Genomic DNA, 6,000 nt, shown 5'->3' with positions numbered 1-6,000 from the left:
ACACAAGGTCGAAGAAATTGTGTTAGCTGGAAAAACACATTTGTAAGACGAAAGATCGAAGAAAAGCTATTAGTGGATTCCTTTAAAAAAAAAAAAAAAAAGGGGGTGTATATTTAGTGATTGAATTTAAAATTTTTGTTTTTCTTTTTTCTGAAAAGGCTCTTGTTTCAAGTAAAAGATGCCTAATTCTAACAATAATTCAAGACGTTCTATTTTAAGAAGATGTTGCAAAATGTCTTCTATTTGTGTGATTCTAATAATTCTGGTTTGGTTAATTTTAGCTGTCATTTTCCCTTTTGAAATTGACAAAGAGTTGTACAAAGCTAATATGACTAGTAAAGTTGAGGTAAAACAAGTTAATCATGATGCAGTAGGTAAAACTAATAAAGTCATTGAGCATAAACCAGAGATCCACCAAGATAGATCTGTTGGTGATTTTTCTAGTAATACCTTTTCTAGACTTCTTTCAGAGTATGTTAAAGTGATGAATGTCAAGGATTGTTACATTTGTGTGAAGTTACCTGCTTCAGTTTCGGAAGGGGTGACATATAATATGCTGCCTCTTACTTATGGCATTACTTGTAGTGTAATAACTAGTTTGTTTTATGAAACTGGTCGGTTAGAATATTATTATTCTGACTTTGATGAAATTCTCACAAACCTAAAAGTTCTAAATAGCTTAAACAAAGTGAAACCTGCGAAACAGATGAGGGAATTTTTCTTAGTGACTGCTGAACTCAATTATTAGTATGCTTTTAAAAATAATTTAACATGTAAGTTGAGAACGGATGAAAAGACATTGTTAAACATGGTAGAAGAGAGAAGAGCAATTTATAAAAGAAACATGATGACGAAACATACTAAGTCTAAGTTCTGGCAAAAGGAGGACGAGAAACTTAATGGAAGAAATGAAAATGTTGCTATTAACATAGATAAACCTGATAGAGGAAAGCTTTGCATTAGAAAAGATAATACACTTTATGATAACTATTTTGTTGGAGCAAGTCAATGTGAAGATTCCTATTGTATTATAGGGGGTTGGGGATTTAAAGGGGGCAAGGATCCAATCTTTCCTGGAATTTATTTCATTTGTGGGAATAAAGCCTATTACAGTCTTCCCGACCATTGGTATGGGACCTGTTTTGTAGGTTTAGTCTTTCCAAAGATGTTTCATGTAGATAGAAATTCAGAGGGTTCTTTTGAAATTGGTAATCACCTGAGTAGATTTAGGAGAGAAAGTTTTTCAGAAATTATTGGAGATATATTTGGTGCAATAATACCTATGGTGGGAATTACCCTGAATGCAAATAAAATCAGAAAAGTTTCTACAATTGTTGGCAGATTGTCAACAGACACTGCAAGTGGATTTCAATTAGTTGACACTGAACTTGTTGCCATGAGATCCATGGTAATGCAGAACCGTCTTGCTTTAGACATTCTGCTAACAAAAGAGGGAGGAGTTAGTGGGATATTGCATGTCCAACACTGCTGTGCCTTTATTCCTGATAAGAGCAGGGATATAGAAATGTATATAAAGATTTTAACAGAATTGCATGCTGAAATTGAACCTGTTGAAGATGAGAGTTTCACAGAGCGCTTGGCTAAAAGATTCACAGCAATTAAACACTGGTTCCAAGAGATTAGTAGCTCAATCATTGGGAAAATACTTTATCATGTAATAGTTATAGTCATAGTGATACTTTTGTTAAAAATTAGTTGCATGATACATAAGAGAAAGAAATTTGTGAGGGAAAAGAGAAGAATTTTTAAGCTCAGAAGAGAACAGGAGAAGGAAATAGAACTGGAAGAGTTTTGTAGAGCTCAATATAAGAGTAGTTTACAAACTGCTGAATCTAAGCTTTAGAATAACTAACACAGAGAATGTTCAAAACATGGTCAATATAGATAACATTTTTGCTAAAAATGTTTGGGTGTGGTTTGGTGATTATGAAATCACCAGATGAGGGAGTTCATGGAGCGAGATGTTGAATGCATTTTTGTTCAGTCTCGCAAAGTTAAACTTCCATAATAATTATAATAGTACTAATAGCATGTGTTGAAAAAATTAATCAACTTAGATTAAAACTGCATACCTTACACAAGGGAACTAATATGCTTTTATGTTGCACTTGCAAGTATGTGTGTGAAAATAATAAACTAACCTTGTCTATTGTTGTTGTCAGTATTAAACGCGACTGTTTTATTAATGGCATGTGCTATATTTGTGTATGCTTAAAGTTTTGTCGTGTCTTTTCTCTGGCAAAGGCTCGTGGAGAATCCTGGTAGCCTGAAAGAAGAAGGTTTTTAAGGTTTTTATACACGCTGCCTATATGTGCTTTGCTAGGTAACATAATTAATGGTTTAATATTTAGCAGAGGGGAGGGTAACAGAATGGGTCCTAATTCTCTAATTAATTATTGTCTTGTGTTTGTTTAAATACTAGATTTGGTGAGAGGACTTTTGGGGCCTATATAAGATGGCGTTTTTGAAGCATGTCCAGAGAAGAGCCTTGCACAACACGAGATGTGGAAAGTTTTACCACGTTGCAGAAATTACTGTTGAATAAAGACGTGCATAATATGCTCATGGTGTTTAATCCAAGGACAGGAAGAGGCAGGATTGCCAAAGCAAGGAAACAGAGAAATTGTAACTCGAAGGAACTTTATTTGAAACATTCCCAAGGAAGTGAGGTGACACGAACAATAGGGCTAAAGAAAAGCCAGTGCTCGTTTCGAAAGCGGTGATGACATCAATGGTCTGACATAAGTCAGCCAATGGGAACTCTGAATGGCAGAAAAAATGAACATTTGAGAAGATAAGCTAGTTATAAAGGTATAAAATCTGGCCCTACAGGCAGGAGGGGGCTCTTGCTTCCCGATTCCTGAAAGACGTGCTGTTGGACTTTTGGCGCACGCCGCACGTAAGGATAGCTGTCTTTATTAATTTTACTTTCAGGTGAAGAGAGTTTAGTCAGGGAAATAGAATTTTGGGAATGGAAAAGTTTATATTGCATTAATTTATGCTAAATAATTTACTTTAAAATGTCAGACTAATGAGCCTTCCTTGAATGATGCTTTCAATTTGCTAATAAATAATGATTTCAGAATAAAAATGCTCTTTCTTTGAATATAATAAAGTTAATAAAAATTAGATTTTTGAAATGACAAGTTGGTCTTGTTTATTCATGGTCTAGTTATCATTATTAGATCCATTCGCCTTTGTGACTTAATTAACGTTATATGATTTAAAACGATGGTGAGACATAATGAACTGCAGTTGTATATAATTTTGTAATTAGTTTATGAATAGAGTATTTTAATTAGGTCACATGATTCAGTCGCTCAAAAATTGTCTCTTTAGTTTATGGGCCTAGTTAGTGTTTCATGATTAATGGTGAGTATTATGGAGATGAGCGTTTGTGAGACAGTTTTTCATTAGGAGCGCTGGATCAGGTTCAAGACACAGCACAAAGCACAGTCTTTGTCAAGCAGGGTGACCCAGCGTCTCCCTTGGTTAGAACAGCAAACTGCAGACCAGCCCCAGATCACGAAGCAAGAGTTGGTCTTTCCCCCAGCAGTCTCTTCAGTTGCTCCTTCCTTAGCAGAGGTTCCTCTTGACCACAAAATGGGTCCAAGCCTTTTCAGTCTCAATCCAATTCTGTTTCATTCCAACGTTCAGGGGTTTCAGCTCTCCCTAAATCAGTTCTGGGTGTCTCTATCCCAGAGTCACCTTTCTCCCTTTGATACTTGGGTCTGGATCCTAAATCACTCAGCAAGAGATGGGTCACTTGGTTTATAGCACCAGCCCAGGTCTTTTCACCCCCCCTACTCTCCAGATGCGGGGCAGCCTGGTGCCATCTCCACCCCTCCATGGGTTAAGACCTCTCCCAGCTCCTCTCACCTCTCAGATCCAGACAGTCATTCCACATGCAACAGAGACACACAAATGCTTAAAGCACAAAACTCTGCCACTTTCTAAAAGAGTGGTTTCTGAACACAAAACCACTTCCATAGAAAGATGTGTTATGACACTGTGAGTTCATACATACCAAACATCCCCTTTCCATTTCAAACTTATAGGAAACTAGCAGTGAAAAAACGAAATGGAGTGTTTTTTCACTGTCAGGACATAACACACACCACACCTATATGTCCTGACTTTTACTTACACTGCACCCTGCCAAGGGGTTATCCGGACCAACCGCAGGGGTGCCCAATGTGTATGCAAAAGGGAAAGTAAGGCCAAAGTGGTTGCACTTGTCAGGATAACATGCTAACTTAGTAAACTATGCGCGGGCCCTACACTGCAGCCCTGAGTTCCCTTCTCCGAGCGCCTTTGCATTACTAGCCCTGGGACACACAGTGCACATCACTAGGGAATTTACTAGTAAGGCAAACATACCAATCATGGCCAATCAATTACCATTATACTTTACATAGGGAACACTTGTACTTTGACACTGAGCAGCGGCAAAGTACCCAAAGAATATGAAAGCAAAGGAGACAGAGGCAAAAAGACAGGGGTAATCACGCCAAGATATGCTAGGTCTAACAGTTATTGTATATTTCACCCCCAACGTCTCAATTGAGCTCTTTGATGACAGATTAGCCCTCATTTATCATCAGGAGAGGTTGTTGTTCCTGATCATGCTGGAAATAATCAGTATTGCTATCTGGAATGTAAGGGGGCCAAATGATCACACTAAAAGATATACAGCCTGATTCATCAAAGACCCATTTTGCGAGTCTTTAATAGCGATTCATAAGGAATCGCTATTACAGGCTCGCAAAACGGGATTCATGTAGGAATCGCAAAATAAAATGCGATTCCTACATATTCCTTATTTGCGATTAGCAAATTGCTAATACCAAATAAGGAATAACTCCCATTCATTCCTATGGGCCAAAAGGCCCGTAGGAATGAATGGGGAGTATTCCTTTAGCGATTAGCAATTAGCTAATCGCAAATAAGATAGCGATTTAAAGGGTGCCAGGGGTGTCCAAAGGACACCCTGTAGCCCCCCTTAAATGCAAATTTAAACAGGTGTTGCACACACACATGTCCAAAGGACATGTGTGTGTGCAACATGCAACTTAAAAAACTGCTTTTAAAAACATTTTTCTAAGTTTTCGCTATTTACCACGAGGTTTGACCTCGCGGTAAATAGCGGCCCGGAATAGCGAATTCGCAATTTGAAAATGGATGATGAATTGCATTTAAGGAATCTCAAATAGAGATTCCTTAAATGTAATTCCTCGCAAATTTGTGAATTCGCTATTACCGATTTTTGCATTTGGGATGATGAATCCCAAATGCAAAAATTGCGCTCGCAGAGGGACAGATTCTGAGAATCTGGCCCTTTGCGAGCGCTGTTCACCTTCATGAATCTGGCTGATAGAGTCCACTACTTAGACGCAGAGGCGTATGAAAGCACAGGAAGTACATAAAAAATGGAGAGGGCGGATGTACTCATTCATGTTCTCCTCCTATGCCAGGGAAGTGTCATTGTGGGGGGCACCAGGGATCCGGTTTTCACACTGTTATATCACAGCACATTATACAAAAGCAGATGCTGAGGGCCGCTATACACTGGTTGAGGGGCTGCTGGACGGGGTGAAGATGTGTTTTGTCAACGTTTTGCGCCAAACGTGGATGACAGTGATTTCTTTTGGAACATGCTTGAGATGATAATGCCCCATGTCGATGTACTTATTGTGTGTGAGGGTGATTTTAACTGTACTAGGGATGGTGTACTGGGAAGATAGGTAGGTATCGGATAGGTGCCCAATACTAATATATCCTAAACCAGCTATGACATGAGCACTAGGAAGAGGTCGATAGAATAGACGGCCTGAGGCACAAGATTATTCCTGTCACTCATCAACCCATGATACTTACACCAGACTAGATTAAGGGCTAGTAACTAGAGATATAGCTGACAAGGTGGATGCTGCTGCCCACCAACATAGGTTCCTCTCTGATCACCAACATTCCTTGTTG

The 6,000-nt window shown here is 38.6% G+C and overlaps 1 protein-coding gene across 2 annotated transcripts in view; it reads right to left on the bottom strand.

Moving 5' to 3' along the window:
- Positions 1–6,000, bottom strand: part of CACNA1C (calcium voltage-gated channel subunit alpha1 C) — a 1,657,037-nt gene that overhangs the window by 167,279 nt on the left and 1,483,758 nt on the right. The window lies entirely within an intron of this gene.

This window comes from Lissotriton vulgaris, chromosome 1_2, assembly GCF_964263255.1.
Source record: "Lissotriton vulgaris chromosome 1_2, aLisVul1.2, whole genome shotgun sequence".
NCBI lineage: Eukaryota > Metazoa > Chordata > Amphibia > Caudata > Salamandridae > Lissotriton > Lissotriton vulgaris.
This window is presented reverse-complemented; position numbering and strand designations above follow the sequence as displayed.